The sequence below is a fragment of the Xenopus laevis genome, chromosome 1L (genome assembly GCF_017654675.1).
Source record: "Xenopus laevis strain J_2021 chromosome 1L, Xenopus_laevis_v10.1, whole genome shotgun sequence".
Classification (NCBI taxonomy): Eukaryota; Metazoa; Chordata; class Amphibia; order Anura; family Pipidae; genus Xenopus; species Xenopus laevis.
The window spans coordinates 192,286,041-192,304,736 of NC_054371.1; positions in this window are offsets into that span (position 1 = coordinate 192,286,041).

An 18,696-nucleotide genomic window follows, 5' to 3' on the forward strand; every position below is an offset into this window, starting at 1 on the left:
GGTGAAAAATTTTTGGGCCCAGAAGTGACATCAGCTTAAGTGACGCACAACCTCTCCTGAAGCCACAGATTCTGTGTTGCACATGCCCAAATGACTCCATGACGTCACATCGGATTTTGCCCGCAAATCGTTAAAAATATTGGAAAATAATCAGAAATTGGGGGAAAGCTTCATAGTGATGAGACACCAGGGGATGGAGCCCAAAATCTGGTAAATCTTGAAAAAATAGGTGGCATGCCAACTCTACTTTTTTAAAGGTATCGGATCCATTATCCGGAAACATGTTCATTCAGAAAGCTCCAAATTATGGGAAGGCTATCTCTCATAGTTTTAAACAAACAAGTCTAATTTTTAGAGATTTTTTACTTTTGTTCTGTAATAATAAAAACAGTACTTTGTACTCAATGGGACCTAGATAAGAGGTCCAGTACCTGTATTTCCAATGTAACAATGTTCCTCTATAAGGCAATCATTCTGCTGAGCAAGTATCATGTGCAGGGGAATGATGTTAATAATCAAGTGGCTTCTTCATTTGATTCTGGATGTAGATTTCACACCCTATAGACACAAATTAAAAGAGGAATATATAGAATCTAAGAACTTTCTTTAAAATTCTGGAATTTTGCACTGTGTATTGTTTAAATGTGTTTCCTTCAAAGTTGTGTTAACTAGGGATATAGTCACTTAGAAAAGAAACTAAACATATTCTTTTGTACTCAATTCTTTTGTTACAAGTAGCTCATCATGGTTCAACTACCCCTGATAAAAAACGGAGCCAGTATTACTGTCGTGTTTCATACAGTATTGGTGCACATCCAGCAGTAAGCGGAAGCTTATGTTCAGCTGCACCAATTTAATTGAATCTACAATCAAGCTTGTGATATACAACAGGCTAAGGCCAGCCAGTGTATGAGTCATGCCATTATTATCAGTTGGAAGGAATTGGGGCAGAAATCCTGCATTGGAGACAAATGGTTTAAAGTGGACAGCAGTGCAAACATCCCTGGCACTAAAACAGGGAATGAGATGTAACATTAACCCTGTAACTCACTGATAATTAAAAATAGCAATAAAAATTATTTTTATGTTATCTGTTATTTGTAAGCAATGAACATATAAAGCAAAAGAAAAGAGAAAAAAAACAGGATAATATAATAGTATAATACAGATGTGGGAAATAAAGAGTATTAAGATTGATCTAGTTCCCCATAATGTCTATTGACAAAACTTATATAAAGCAAGGGTTATATATGAAAAGCAGCGTAAAATAAAGATGAAAGGCACCAAACATGGCCACACTTCTACACTGTGTAAACTTACCCATATTTGGGAGCTCCTATCCCAGATGAGCTTGCATATACTGTAAACGTCTCATTGTTTGTAACATTTATTCATATATATTTATACAGGCTCATTTTCTTTCTCTAATAACGACTGCATATTCTTTTTAACCACTGACTAACCCCAGAATGTACATTAGGTTATACTGAGTTCTGGTATAGGGGTGCTTCTCATTGTTGTTCATCAATACAGTTTGGGTTACACTGAGCTCTACTCAACTAATGTGTTTTTTTGTCTTAACTTCAATGGCATACACCAGGGGGCAGATTCACTTACCGCTGAAAGTCGCCAGTGACCGATTCGCACCCATCGCCAGTTCGCCACACTTCACCAGGCGAAAATTCACTCAGACAAAGCTAATTCACTAAAATGTGGAGTTTCGTTGTGGGCTGGTGACTTTTCGCTAGCGTTACTTCGCCAAGGTGAGCAATTCAAAGCGAAGACATCCTAGCGTTCATTTCTGCCTATGCTCAGGTTCAGGGCAGTTATCTGGGGGACAGGGGGGAGAGATGTAGGGGGCCCAGAGGGTAAGGGGGGCCCGGCCACGGCACACTTACTTGATTAGCCCGGCCCCCCATCTTTCTGAGAGCTGCTGACTTCGGGAAGGCATGGACGTTTAAGGGGCCCTGGCCACCAATTTTCTTATAATGTGGGGGGGCCCTGGCCACCAACATTTTTTAATGGGGGGGCCCTGGCCACAATTTTTTTTTTATGGGGGGCCCTGACCACCAATATCTTTTTATTTTTTATTAACATGTGGGAACACTAGCCACCAATATTTTTTTTGTTTTTTTACTGTATGGTGGGGGGCGGACCTGTGGGGTGGGGAGGGCGGACCTGTAGGAGGGGCTTGCGGTGGGCGCAGCCCAGGAAATTTTGTCATATGGGGCCCTGCGATTTCTGATGGCGGTCCTGCTCAGGTTAATTTGCATACGGCGGAAAATTTAAAGTTGAATAGACGTCATATTGTTATATGTTGCAGCAAATACATTACATTTCCACTGTTAATTACATATATCCAGGGAACCTTAATAAAGACAATAAAGTTATAATGCCCTACACATGAGCCCACTGCATAATTAATGTTCCATATGTTAGAAAATGTATGGGGGAAACCGGTTACCCAAAATAAAAAAAAATATTTAAGGACTTTTGCAGGCTATCACTCGAAAAAACGAAAAGACGCCAGCATTTTTTGAACTTTGATGTTTTTTACACTAAAGAATATGATGTAAGTAACAGAAGATTGAGGAAAATCTATGCACTCCAGTGCACTTCACCTGGCTGAGCTGGTGAAGGAAAGTCTGGTGAAAGAGGTAACGTTTAGTAAAATCCGCATTTTAGTGAATTTGTGGAGTAACGCCAGAGTGAACTGTTGCCTGGCAATAGAGTGCGAATGACCACTAGTGCCGAGTTCTTTTGCTAGCGAATTGACACGTGCGCTTGTTACTAAATCGGCAATGTCCCTGCGGGCTGTAATGATGGTGAATTGTCACCAGTGTTTGCTACTTTGCCCCTTATATAATATATAATACTAATATATAATATATAAATCTGATTTTCCCAGAGCTGTATGACTGGAAAAATAAATGCATATACATTTCAATTACAAAAAATTATCACTTTTGTTAATAACATTAATTAAAAATGATCAAAAAAAAGAAAAATGGACTGCACCTCTTTGAAAATATTTAAAAAGTCCACCTTTATTAATGACTATTGGAGACGTACAAGAGAACAAGAAGAGACATCATTGCCTAATTAATTGAAAATGCTTATGTTGCAGCCATTCTGCTGTTAATTGCTGTTAATCCTTTTATTGGTTAATAATGAATGCTGAATCATCAGGGATTTCACATGCTGTAAAGCAGCACAAATCGAACCTTTGATTTGCTTTAAGTGATTCTTCTGTTCTCATCCTGAGAGCTACAGTAAGGTGGTGTGTAGGTTATACTCAGTGGCACTTAGAGCCCATAAGGCTGTATAAAAAATATGTAACCCCAGCACTGTGTTGGGAAAAACTATGCTCAATAGAGGCTGCAGTTTTAAATACTATAGCATACCTAAGCATTACGTTCACCTTTGAGTTAACCTTTAGTATGATGTAAAAAGTAGAAATAACAATACATGTATAGCCTTATAACGAGTTTGTTTTTAGATAGGAGTCAGTGATCTCATCTAAAAACAGGAAAAAAAAAGGAAAATAATTTTTAAAAAAACTCTGAAAGTCAACTTAAAGGTGAACCACCCCTTTAATAGAATTGTGTAGCCAGCGCTGCACTGCTTAGTGTAAACTCTTGGTCTCAGGATCTTACTTTAAGCAAAACCTGTTCTGCTAAATCTACATTTAATCTGGTTGCTAGGGTCCACATTCTAATAAGAGAATGGAATATAAAAAGGAGATGGCCTGAATTGGAAGATGATTACTAATAAGTGGCATTTACAATAAGGGGGTTATTTATCAAAGGTCGCATTGTGTTTTCCTGAAAAATTCAAGCTTTTTGAGGGTAGTTTTAATTCTAAAACTCGAATTTTCGGTTTAAAAAAAAACTACATTTTATTGGGTTTTGGTAAAAAAATGCCTATGATTAAGGGATTAAGTCCCGCAACGCGTAGGGCGTGTGGGGTCTGTAATAAACCTGCCTTTATCTTTGTATGGAGTGCCGTCTTCCTTTTGGCTGGTGTGAGACAAGCGGTGGGGACGCTGCAGACAGAGCACCCTACAAGGAGCACACGGAGCAGTGCAGGGGGGGTAAGCTGGGAGCGGTCTAATTGGTGCAATTGCATTTTGTAAAAAAAACTCAAATATTTTGAGATTTATTATACCCCGAAGCCAGGGCCACCATCAGAAATCAACAACAATTTTCTGGCCCCCACCCCAGCACGACAAAAAGTCCCACCACAGATCCCACTCACACCACAGTAAAAAAGCCACATATTCATCCGAGCTAAAACAGTAAAAACACCCCCCCCCCCAAAAGTTATAAAAAGCCATTGCTGGTCAGGGCATCCCTACAAGTTAAAAAAAATAAATTGGTGGCCAAAAGTTATTTTTACCACGCCCATTTTTTTGTGGCCACACTCCCTAATTACCATGTTCATTTTAAAAAATTTGGCACATTATGAAAGTTTGAACTTATTTCTGGGTTTTTTTTTCAGTTATTACAGTTTTGCTAATGAAGGTGAATTGCCCTTTAAGCTGAGTCTAACATTTCCCAAGGGACCTGTTATCTTATATTGTTACAATTACTTATCTCGAAATTGTTACAAAAGTATCATCTGCTGTTGTGGCTGTTCTGGGCTCTCTGCCAAAAGCCAATTAAGTTAGAAACTTTGTTGTTCAGTGCAGAGAAAAACTGGACTTTCCAGTACAAATGAGGGACTGCGGGTTGAGCTGTCAAAAGAGGGACCATTGGGAGGTATGAGTGGCCAGACTCCCCTTCCAAAAATAATAAAAAACCGTTGATGCCTGCAGGGCCGGCCTTAGGCCTATTGGACCAATTGGGCCCCGCACCTCTGGGGGCCCCGCACCACAGGGCAGCACAGATAATATTTCCCTCAGCACATGATGCTGCCTGGCCTGCCCCCAACTTTGAGAATCCAGCCCACCCCTGACTCTGATAAGCCAGCCTATCCCCCAACTCCATAGGTCTAGCCTGCCCCCAACTCTCATAGGCCCAGCTTTCCTCCAACCTTGATAGGCCCTGCCTGCCCCCAATCCAACCAAGCCTGCTCCCAAGCTGAATCGGCCCAGCCTGCCCCAAACTAATTGACCCAGTCCACTCTCCTATTTCCTCCCTCTCTCTCTTACCCTGTGTGCCCCTATTATGTGCCCCTATTAGGGATGTCGCGGACTGTTCGCCCGCGAACTAATTCGCGCGAACATCGACCGTTCGCGTCCGCCGAATGTTCGCGAACGTCGCGCGACATTCGCCAATTTGGGTTCGCCTTAGCTGGTGCTTATTTTTGCCCTCTCACCCCAGAGCAGCAGATACATGGCAGCCAATCAGGAAGCTCTCCCTCCTGGACCACCCCCACACCCCCCGGACCACTCCCCTTCCATATATAAACTGAAGCCCTGCAGCGTTTTTTCATTCTGCCTGTGTGTGCTTGCAAGAGCTAGTGTAGGGAGAGAGCTGTTTAGTGATTTGAGGGACAGTTGATAGTAACTTTGCTGGCTAGTAATCTACTTGATACTGCTCTGTATTGTAGGGACAGAACTCTGCAGGGATTTGAGGGACATTTTAGGTTAGGTAGCTTTGCTGGCTAGTAATCTACCTTCTACTGCAGTGCTCTGTATGTAGCTGCTGTGGGCAGCTGTCCTGCTGCTGATCTCTCATCTGCTGACTGCTGCCTGTAACCCAATAGTCCTTGTAAGGACTGCTTTTATTTTCTTTTTTGTTTTTTTTACTTTGCTACTGTAAGAGCCCAGTGCTATTAGTCTAGCTGTGTTGGGGAGTGGGACTGGTGTGCTGCTCCTCCTAGTAGTTCACCACTACCAGCACCAACCAGAGTCAAAATTGTTACAAAGTATCTTATTTGCACCTGTTAGCTGTTCTGAGCTCTCTGCCAAAAGCTAATTAAGTTAGAAACTGTTTTTTTTCTGGCTGTTCAGTTCAGAGAAAAGAGGGACTGGTGTGCTGCTCCTCCTAGTAGTTCACCACTACCAGCACCAACCAGAGTCAAAATTGTTACAAAGTATCTTATTTGCACCTGTTAGCTGTTCTGAGCTCTCTGCCAAAAGCTAATTAAGTTAGAAACTGTTTTTTTTCTGGCTGTTCAGTTCAGAGAAAAGAGGGACTTTCCAGTACAAAAGAGGGACAGGGGTTGAGTGGTCAAAAGAGGGACAGTTGGGAGGTATGCAAGTGCCACCTAGCTGTGTGAGCTTTTTCACATTCTGCCTAAATAACAATAATAATTCCGTGTCCGTAAACATCACCTGAGTGATGTTTTTACAGCAGCAATAATATATTCTGTACCCACTACTGTATACGTTGCCCTTGCAGGCATTGTTTGCCCAGTCTTTAACCAAGTGCCACCTAGCTGTGTGAGCTTTTTCACATTCCGTGTCCAGAAACCTGAGTGACGTAGTGTGATTTCTGCCCTTTACAGCACAAAACGCAGTGCTGTGTCAACAATTTATTTTTCAGATACATTTTTGCCCTTGATCCCCCTCTGGCATGCCACTGTCCAGGTCATTGCACCCTTTAAACAACTTTAAAATCATTTTTCTGGCCAGAAATGTCTTTTCTAGCTTTTAAAATTCGCCTTCCCATTGAAGTCTATGGGGTTTGCGACGTTCGCGAACCGTTCGCATTTTTGACGTAAGTTCGCAAATATGTTCGCGAACATTTTTTCCGCCGTTCGCTACATCCCTAGCCCCTATTTCATCCCTCTCACTCTCTTACCTTGTCTGTCCCTTTCCTTTCTATTTTGTACCTGTATGCCCTTATTTTCCTAAATACTTGGTGTGTCAGTAGCCAGCAACACTTTGTTTAGGGGCCCCGCCAACATGGTCCCAATTGGGCCCCACATTTTATAGGATCAGCCCTGGATGCCTGAGCCCCCCCCTCCACAAGTTAAAATAAGTAATTTGTGGCCAGGACCCCCCTTAAGTTAAAAAAAAAAAACATTGGTGTCCAGGGTCCCCTAGAAAAGTTACATAAAAAACATTGGTGGTCAGGGGTTAAAAAAAAAAAGACCATTGGTGTTCAGTGGAACTTACCTTTAAAGGTCTTCTTCATTCTCATTCTCCTCTTGTTCAGCTCCTTCTGCTCTTCTTCAGCTTGATTCGTCTGCTTTGGGTCCTTTCGGCAGCAGGCCCGGATTTGTGGCAAGGCCACATAGGCCCGGGCCTAGGGCGGCACATTTTTGTGGTCGGCATGCCGCCTAGCCGCCTGTGCTCCCCAGTGCTTTCGCGCCAGAGTGTGGTAGTGCGGGCGGGCACTAGGACCGCAGCTTTCTGGATCCTTTCGGTGGCTTTGGGTCTTTTTGGCTGCTTTACAGTCTTTTCACCGGCTTTGGGTCTTTTCGGCGGCTTCGGGTCTAATTGGCGGTGGCTTTCGGTGACTATGGTCAGCTTTGTCGCAATTTACATGACCTTGAGGGGTTTTATTTTTTAATTTGAGCTATTGTCAGCTTCGAGGAAGTGTTGCACCGCCGGGCCCCCCTTCAAGCTTCAAAAACCACCAGGCCCAGAAGAGCTGAACCCGCTGTGTCCCCCTGATGGAGGCCCTGCCCGAAGCTGACAATAGTTCAAATTCAAAAATAAAACCCCTCAAGGTCATGTAGGTCAATGGCAGAGGTCCCGTGAACCATTTGAAAATGTTGTAACCTTCATGATGTTCGGCTTTTTTTCGGTGGGTTTCTCTCGAAAACTCGATTAGTTCAAGCAATTTGAGTTTTTTTCCAGTGGAATTCAAGTTTTCAGGTCTTTAACCCTGAATTCACTGATTTGAGTTTTTTTCCATTCAAGTTTTTACTTAAATTAGAAAACATTGAAGTTGTGAGTTAATTCGAGGTATAAAAAAAACCTCACACACCTCTAAAACTCGACCTTTTATAAATAAACCCCTAAATGTGTAGTCTTAAAGAGCATTTGTTTTTAGATGGGGTCAGTGACCCCCATTTGAAAGCTGGAAAGAGTCAGAAGAAAAAGGCAAATAATTAAAAAAAACTATAAAAATACTGAAGACCAACTGAAATGTTGGTTAGAATTGGCCATTCTATAACATACTAAATGTTAATTTAAAGGTGAACCACCCCTTTGATAAAGCAGGAATGATGTGATGTGTTGTTTTAGGGAAAAAAAAACAATGACAATAGGTGCAGGCTCCAGAGAGGCTATCCATGCAGCAGTGCAGTAAAGGATTACTGATACCACTTTGAGTTGAAAGGACACTAGAATCCCTGCCATAATCCAAGACAGGACTATTATCTTTACTACTATTATTAGCTTCAGATGGGAGTTTTCACCTTCCTCTGGATCAACTAGCTTTAGGCAGGGTCAGACCAAAAGGTTGGACTTAATTGCCATATCTTTTTGCAACCTTATCTGCAGTGTTACCATGTTCTACAATATTGAATACAGTAGAAAGTGTTTATTCTGATGAGAGTATTCTCCTTCCTCCAGTGTCACTTAGCACATGGCCCTTGATCTTTAAAACTCTGTATATTTATTGCACTGCTTGTCTTCATTCTGTAAAACTGAGCAATATGGTGTAAACAAGCAGTGATATACAAAGATACATATACATACATAACAATAATACTGTTGTCTGTTACAATATTTGTTATAATGTCATAAATGAGTACAGTTAAGTTGTTTATTACAATGGGCTCCTACATACAACACCAAATTATTTTACATTATATATTCGAATTGAAGTAAGAATTATACAGATTAGAAAACCTTTTGTTTTAGAAAAGTATCAGAAATGTGTATGAAATAGTGCAACTATAACATGCCAAGCAATTGCCATTGATTTTCCCTGCTGGTTCCCAAATCCATCTACCCTTATTAATCATGGCTACACCTTTAACACATCAGTCCATGCAAAACATGGAATATTGAATTTTCCCTTCATTTTTTATCTCCTGCTTTCTCTTTAAAAATAAAGTTGAAAAAAATAAATATGCAATTTTTATGTTTATATTTGAAAGCAATGCAGAATCACAAACCTTAACCTGCTTTATACAAGTACAGTTACCTGTGATTCGATTTATTATTTCTGCTTCAATAAAAATCGCATACCTCTGCTTTGCTTGGTATATTTGGTAGGCCTGCATAATGGAAATGCTTCCCATTTCTCATCAAATAAAATCCTAAAGTTGCAAGGGGAAAAAAAGAAGTTGGTTCTCTTCACTAGGTGGCGCCAACACTGCATTTATGCATTGAACTTGTTGAGCCAAAGAACGTTCTATACTATAGTCCATGATTTAATTTAAAATGCCAAACAACATGCACTGCAGGTTACCCACTTTACAGATGAGCTCAGGTTAACCAAAGGGTGCGAGCAACGTGTACTGATTTTGCAATTTCAACTCTTTTAACCGCTAACCAACTATGTTCAGCCTTACGGCCCCCATACACGGGCCAATAAAAGCTGCCGTCAGACCGAGTCAGCAGCATATTGTCCCGTGTGTGGGGGCCTCCGACGGGCGTCCCCAATCGATATATGCCCGAAAGTAAGGCAGACGTCTATCAGGCAGGGTTAAAAAATCCCATTGGATCGCGGCCGCATCTGTTCGTTGATACAGTCCCCCGATCCGCCCGCCCGTATTGCCTCCATTCTGATTATCGCCCACCTTGTCAAACGAGCGGATCTCCCTGTGTATGCCCAGCTTTAGCCATAGCATTAGTCTTAGCTTCACGGTTATATTCCTGCCCGTTTCCAAATATTGCAGCACACTGGGCAAACATTGCTTTGCATGCCTAGAGGTAATATCAGATTTGGGTGCTTTGAATCCTGAATTTTTTGGTTGTCAGCAAAAATTTAAAAATAAAAAATATGTCCTTAAAAATACCATAGAGTGCGGCAAGCTGTTATTTCAATCTTTAAAGGAGAACTAAAACCTAAATATTAATATGACTAGAAATGCCATATTTTATTTACTTATTGCACCAGTCTTAATATCAGCATCACTATAACAGTAATGACATAGGCCTTCAAAGTTATTACAGGAGCTCAACATCTTGGATTTTGTTAGGAGTGTCATTGGCAGTGCGAATGCTCAGTGTGCTCTGGGCAGCTAAGAAGCTAAGCTTAGTGGTTGTTGCAAATAATCAGGTATGCATGTCATAGCAACTGATTATAAATGATTACTGATTATAAATGTTGATGCTATCTATGCTGATTTCAGAGCAGTCATGTACTGATATAATCTAATATGAATTATTTACTAATCAGCCTTATATTATGACATTGATATTCCATATATAATGTACATTGTGTGTGGGTCCCTAAGCTCAGTAAGTGACAGCAGCACAGAGCATGTGCAGTGAATCAGCAGAAAAGAAGATGGGGAGCTACTGGGGCATCTTTGGAGACACAGATCTTTACTGCTAAATGGCTGTGGTTGCCTTGGGCTGGTACAGAAGCCAAAAATATAATGTGCAACATTTCTAGCTACCTCTACTGTATATTTAAATTGTAGTTCTCCTTTAAAATATATGCTCCAATGAGCTATAACTGGCTGCAAGTAGGGTTGCCACCCGGCCGGTATTTTACCGGCCTAGCCGGTAAAACGCCTGCCAAGGCCGGGGCCGGTATTACAAATTTATCGGCAATGTAGCTTCCGGTAATTTGTAATACCATTTACAAAATCCCTTGCCCGCTGATGAAAACTTACAGTTTCGGCAGCTTCGGGTGGTGGCCCGCCCCCTTTGTGACTCTACCCCCATGGCTCCGCCCCTGGCCGGTGCTCCTATCAGCAGAAAGCTGCACCAGCCCGGGGTTATACCAGTGAGCACCACGGAGCGATCTTCTTCCGTCTTCCTCCTTCTTGACTTGGCTGCGCATGTGCATTAGAATGAAAAGCCGAACTCAACTAAAAAGTCGGCTATTTTGTTCAACCGGGCATGCGTTTGTCCCGGAAAATTAGAAGAAAGAACAAAACAGAAGTGGATCGCTCCGTGGTGCTCACTGGTATAACCCTGTGCCGGTGCAGTTTTCTGCTGATAGGAGCACCGGCCCGGCGTTTCAGCCAAGTACACAAGTCTTTCCTTCTCCTTTAACCATGGTTATGGAGGGTAATGTATGACTTTTTTGAAAACAAACCAAAATATCAAAAAGCTACTTTCCATTCTTTGTTCCAATGTGTACAGCAGTTCGAAGCGTGGAAAGGTCACTTCTGCCCAGGAGACAGACATAAAGGGCCATGATTTATCTATCTCATAAAAACTCAATAAAAGTCTATAGGGAAATCTTGAAAGAAGGATGGAACTTGCCCAAAAGTACGTGGCATGTTGGGTAGACTTGGACACAGTAATAAAATGCTCCAGCAACCTTTAGCAACCAATCAGCAGGTAGCATGTTTAGCAGGTTAATGGATAACTTTTTTGTTGCTATGGGTAACTTGACTTTGTGCTTTTTTTTAAAATTTCCCATTTAGTGTTTTATTAGCACACTAACATTTTATCTTGTTTGGAATAGCTCAGTAGTGCTGTCTGGCAATGGAGCATTCCTTATCTCTGACATGCTGGGAGCAGTTTGGTAGCTCAACCGACTGATACGTGATGTCTCGCACAACAGTGCTCACGTGCTCTATCCACACACAGCCAAACTACCTATTAATTAAAGGAACAGTAACACCAAAAAATTAAAGTGTTTTAATGACAATTTAATGGGCGTTTGCTTCAGAAAGGCTACTATAGTCAGTGTCGGACTAGGAAAACTCCAGGTGGGCCAAGGTGTCAGTGGGCCTCTTGCTTCTAAGCATTTGGCCTATTTCATGGTCATTCTCTATTTCTTTATGGGGAAAAATGTGTAATAATGGAAAAAATATAGTAAATAAATATAAAAGACTAGGAGAAAAAAGAGGTTGAGTGAGGAGGGGAGGTATAATAGTTTGGAAAGTGAGCCCTCAGCATAATGTTATCTGGTGGGGCCTTGGCATCCCAGTCTGACACTGACTATAGTTCATATAAACAAGCTGCTGTGTAGCCATGGGGCAGCCATACAAGCACAGGATACACAGTAGATAACAGATAAGTTCTGAAGAATCCCATTGTATACAAAATAGTATATCTGTTATCTGCTGTGTAACCTGTGCCTTTTCTCCCTTTTCAGCTTTGAATATCTGCCCCCATGGCTACACAGCAGCTTGTTTGTATAAACCATAGTAGAGTTTCTGAAACAAACACAGCAGTTGTACCAAGGCAGAGCAACAGAACATTCTCAGTATATTCTCAGTATATTCTAATTACTTCAAAACACTTTCATTTTTTAGTGTTATTGTCCCTTTACACATACACTAGATTCAGATCAATGGTGCCCCTTTGAAGGAGCAATTTACCTTAAAACAACTTTTTTCTATGATAGTGGCCGCAATATTCTTAAGCAATTTGCAAATGGTCTTTTTCTTATTTTTTTATTTTATTTTATTTTTGCTTCCTTTTCTCTCCAACATGATTAAAAGTGACTCGTTTGTTGGCCAAGCTGTCAGCACGGCCTGAAAGTGCATCTTCACTGAAAAATTAACAGGCCAAAGGCATAACAGCTCCCAGCAGAGCAGCTGTATCAATTCAGGCAAAAAAAACATCTATTTAAATGTTATAGTTAGGGCCTCTGGTTTAGCAATAAAATGCAGTCTAGTGGGGCTCACATTCATCTTTTGTTTTTTTTTAAACTTCCAAATCACTGGCTGATTGGTATGGTAAGTGGAACCCTAGCAACCAGATAGCAGTTATATTATATCAAATAATGATAGAACCAACAAAATAATAAATATATATATATATATATATATATATATATATACTGTATACAAAACCATAGCAGCCAATCAGCAGGTAGCATTTACAGGTACCATTTAAAAGCAAACATCCTGTTGGTTGCTATGGTTTATTGCTCCTGGGCAAACTTAGTGCTTTTTATTACATATAGGACAGTTTTCCTTTAAAATTTGTGGCGTGTGCAAAAAAATACAGACAACATCTCTGTACAGAACAAGATCCAAAGGGTCTTCTGCATTTGTTAAATGCCAACTGTATTGGCCAGATCAGCATGTTGGAACAGAGCTGCACATTTGTTATATATAGCTTTGAGACTCTGACTGCAGACAGTCTGTGCAGAATCGGTGGGAAGGTTGGGTTTGTTAACTACAGAGGCTTGCCCACAAAATGACATAATCTCTGAAGCCCCACAAAGAGTCCTGTGCCAACTACATTGCCTTTAAAAACAGACCTGCAGAGAGCCATATACAAGCCATTTAAAGGCATAGAAACATTAGGAAATTAAATGCATTACATGAAATAAATGTACAAACCCTGTGGTTTGTAGATTTTCTAAATCTGCCTTAATGATAATTGCTCAAATTATATTTCCTGTCTCTCTATAGTCGATCTGGTGGGTCCTTGGTGTGCCAGTCTGGTAAATTGTGGTTTGACCAGAATCTGGGGTTGCACATAGTGGTCTGGCACAATACAGGTACAATTACAGGGAAAACATAATTAAGTAGTGTTTTGAAATAACCATATAACCCATAAACAGACTTTTCCTGCCATAGTTTTGGTTGCAGAATGTATTTAGGCAAAGTGAGTGGGATGTTCTTGAGAACAAATGCATGAAAAACACGGCCATTACACTTTCCAAATAAAAAAAAAGATCATTCACATAGATACAATAACAGAGAGACAGTTTATAATAATATACTTTTATCTGTGTTTTATTTTACCCTGTAAAGTGAAAGCTATAAATAAGACGTCTGGTGGGGAGTCTAGTGGGAAAAGGAAAGGTCACAGTTATTTACAGAAAAGTTGCTCAAGAAATACCACCAGCTTGAATGCCAGTTCTCTGTGTTTTCATTAAGATTCATTCTTCCCTATAGCTCACAACATAAGTTTGATCAAAATGAAATGATGCCTGACAAGTATAAACAATAATGTGTGCTACACTTTGTGTTTGGATGGGATATTTACATGTACCAGATCTGTTTTGGCCAAGGCCTCTTTAGCTTCAAGTGTAACTCTCTGGCCCTGCAACGGACCAGCTTAGTGGTTGATGGGTTATAAAGTTACAGTTATGAACATCCATTTTTAATTAGTGATACATTTGAAATAATGTATCTGCACAATTCTGATACAGCTCTACATTTTCCTACATTTTCCATGGGCGTCCCTTATGTACAGGTAGGGTTGCCACCTTTTCCAGCAAAAAAATACCGGCGTTCCTATATATTTATCTTTTTTCCCTATTAATAACATTGAGACCAGCCATCATTTTTACCGGCCAGGCCGGTAAAATACCGGCCAGGTGGAAACCCTATGTACAGGTCTGGACTGAGGTTCAGTATAGGCCCAGGCATTTTAAGTACACAGAGGCCCAAACAGCCTCTACCAGCCCATGAAATAGTGACTGCCAGTCAGGGCCCTCTTATGCACAATTATCTTTGGCAAATGTAGTGAATTAGTGCTCAGATTGCTGGGGTTCCAGCGAAGAAAGTCTACTAGTTTCTATTTTCTCCTCCCCCGTTATCTGGAATACTCAGAATTACGGAAAGGCCACCTCCTATGGACTCCATTTTATCCAAATAATCCACGTTTTTAAAAATGATTGCCTTTCTCTCCGTAATAATAAAACAGTTCCTTGTACTTGATCCCAACTAAGATATAATTAATCCTTATTGGAAGCAAAACCAGCCAATTGGATTTAATGTTTACATGATTTTCTAGTAGACTTAAGGTATGAAGATCCATTATCCTGAAAGCCCCAGGTCCCGAGCATTCTGGATCTATGTATATATACACTTTTCATTTAAAGAGGATGCAAAGTCAGAATGCACCACTCATAATTCACTGCAATTTCCATTATGAGTGGATATTAAATATACTGGCAATTTTATACTGCTAAATGTGAAGCTCCAGCTCAGCAGCTACCTCTGCACCCAGCTTCTTTCTTCAGTTGCTTGCAGTCGGGGTGCTGATAGCAATCCCAAATCCACCTGTTGCTCTCACTCACCTTTTTGCAGAACAGAATACGGTTGGAAGTGTACCTCTATTTTTGGAATGGCCCCTGCAACTTCAAATTGAATTGAAACTAGTCCATGTTTGGTCTTTGCCAGACTTCATTTAACCCCCCTGCTTAATAGACTAAAAAACAGTAACAAGAGAGGGGGTGTAGGGGGGCGTATAGTGGTGATCTATTAACTACCCCATAAGGGCAAGCCATGGAATAGCAAGAAAAGCATGGATTCATGTAGCATGAATTTAGACACTAGTGGCATTTATTTAACTTTTGCTCAGCACATGTATCTCCTCTGCACAAGGAAGGGCATCATTGCTGGAAACTGTCGGAACTGTCCGGGAAACATGAAGTCATATGGTAATAATTAGAAATGTCCATTCATTCTGGGATTCCCTGATACAAACTATATCAGCGGTACATGTCCAATTCTTTACAGAGGAGCAATTTAACAATCAACATAGTCTCCAATAAACAACACTTCCAACAAGGCTTTACGGGCCTGAGGGAAAGCTGATGATGTGTTAAAACTCCTCTTCTGCATCAGAACTTGGAATGGTGAGCACATTTACTGAAGACACTTACTCAAACATGAAACTGTAAACTCCAAAGGGAAAATACTGGGAAATGAAAGCTGAAGAGCAGAGCGCAGAGCCATCAGTGGCTGGGAGCGCTGCCAGGGACAACAATGCGTGATAAAGAAAAAAAGAACTGTTAGCAGATGAGTACAGTCCTGATTTCTACATTGCACACAGCTCACATTACATACACATTTACCATTAGTCTGTCCAGAATACATTCATGATAAAGAAAACTTTGTAAAGTTGTTTGGTTTTCTAATTACAGTGTAAATATCAGTAAAGTCAGTGGCGTAACTATATAGAGAGAAGAATCCCTGGATTCTATGGAGGAGGAGGGGGACTCTTAAAGGAATAGTTCAGTGTAAAAATAAAAACTAGGTAAATAGATAGCCTGTGCAAAATAAAAAATGTTTCTAATATAGTTAGTTAGCCAAAAATGTAATGTATAAAGGCTGGAGTCAGTGGCGTAACTAGATATTACTGGGCCCCACAGCAAATTATTTTTCAGGCCCCCAAAATTTTTAGCAGTTGACTTGTTTTACCAATATTTATTGAAACTGTATATGAATTAGGGCCTCATGGGGCTCCTATACCTCCTGGGCCCCCCTGCAGGCGCAGGGTCTGCTTCCTCTATAGTTACGCCCCTGGCTGGAGTGACTGGGTGTCTCACATAATAGCCACAACACAACTTCCTGCTTTTTTCTGAGTCAGTCAGCAACTTTAAGGGGGGCCACATGGGACATAACTGTTCAGTGAGTTTGCAATTGATCCTCAGCATTCAGCTCAGATTCAAAAGCAAACAGTTATGACCCATGCCCCCCCCCTCAAGTCTCTGATTGGTTACTGACCGACTGGTAACCAATCAGTGGAAACCAAGAGAGCTGCAAAGCAGGAAGTAGTTCTGGTTATTATGTTAGACATCCAGTCACTCCAGCCTTTATACATTACAGTTTTGGCTAGGTATATTAAAAACATTTCTTTATAAAATGAAAACATTACTATGAAAGGGATTCTATCACAGGAAAACGCATCAGTTAATAGTGCTGCTCAAGCAGAATCCTGCACTGAAATCTGTTTTTCAAAAGAGCATGTCAAAATTATTCGGACGCCCATAGACTTTAATGCATTTGCACAAAACAGTCATGCGTATAAAACTTGACGCTCACATCAACAATTGTCTTCAAATGTGTTTTATGAGTTTTCGCCGCTTCGCGAATTTTCGTTGTTTCGCAAATTATTCAGAGAAGGGAAATCACGAATTGCATTGAAGACAATTTTTGACGCAAGCAACAATTTTTATACATGCAACTATTTTGTCCAAATGCATTAAAGTCATTGGGCATTCAAAATAATTTTGACATGTGACAATTTTTATACATGCGACAGTTTTTTTTTTTGTCATGTCGGATTTTTCGACCGCCGCCAAATTGACGTCGCAGTTTCGCGAAAACATTCGAGGGTGGTGAAATGTGAAAATTCCCATTGAATCCATGCCTGGCGAATTTATTCGCCCATCGCTAGGACAGAGTCTAATCCTGCCCGAAGACAAAAAAAAAAGCAAGAAAGGGTTTCTTTGTCTAATGTTGCAGTGAGGAGGGGGATGGATAATAATTATAGTGGGAATAACATTACTCTTGAAAGCAAACTAAGCCGTTTCCAGCACGAATTCATAGCAATGAGCACTGTATAGATGTGAAAATAACTAGAAGCATTTTGGCACACTACCAATCCATTCTGTACATCATAAAATCTCAAATCACTTTTATGATTTCTTGGAAATGAATAAAGGAGAATTATTTTTATCTGCCATTCACTGTACCATTAACCAACACCTTATAATATATTGTGCCAAATAGAAAGAATGCTGAATATTGTTAGAATGTACTGGTTAGGTGTACAGCCTAATGCTATTTCCTATGTGTCACTACTACTTTTACCCACACATTGCTTTTCTTAGGAGTGGTCCCGGGGTTCCCTGCAACATATTAATGAATAATAACATCAATATCTATTTATAGATGATTGCTTTAAATTGCACTTTGTCCTCAAGGCTTGTAGTCTTTCATTTTAGTTAAATGTATCCAGTTATGGGCAAGCTCATGCAAGCTCAGGAAGAACAAAGATCAAACTCCTTGCAGATAGATCCCTCACTTGAATCAAACCCGGGACCCCAAGCACTGCAAGGCAGCAGTGCATTCACACATTAGGATTTGCATTCAATGAAAAATGTGAGTCTTTTCAAATTGATACTGTCAGCCTCTGTTAATTTTGCAAGTTAAAGGGAACCTGTCACCCAGACATAAAATGCTTTATAATAAAAGTCCTTTTCAAATTAAACATGAAACCCAAATTATTTTTTTATGTAAACACCCATACCTGTTATAAACGCATTTAAAAATCCTAGCTGTCAATCATTTATTGTCTGCCCCGCCTTTATGCCTTAGTTGTAAAGAAGAGGCAAGCAATTACTTTCTTTCATTTTTCATTCTGAACTTTCTAAATGTCACTGCACTCCACACATTCCCCCTCTTTCCTTTATCATGGTCATGTGCATCAATGCAAAGCTTGTCTTAATAACATCGTTGACAAAATGGCACCTGCCTGTTGGCTGTGAATTCTGAGACTAAAGAGAGCAAGATTTAAATCATTTATATAGTGGAAGTAAAGTTTATTTTGCTTGTTTAATATGATAAAATGGGATTTGGAATTATTTCTTAGATTGACAGGTCCCCTTTAAGGGATAGGTATATGGGCCTTGTGCAAGGCTGGCTGTTCAAATCCCATCACACCTTAACACTATTCCTGTTGGTAACAATTGTATTGGATGAGTCAAGTTTACTCAAATGCGGCATTGGGTGGTGGGAAATGGGTGTGGAACTCTTCAGCATAATCATGGTCCATAATTATGACTACAAAATGGAAAAATGTACATCACAAAATGTTCCAGAAGTGCCAAGAAGAGCAGATATGGGCCAAACAGGCATAATTATACAGTGATCCACACGTTTGCTGCTGATACAGAACAGAAATTCTGATATAATTCATTTGAACAGAGCCAAACTATGAAAAGGCAATGGGGAGTAACGTAGTTG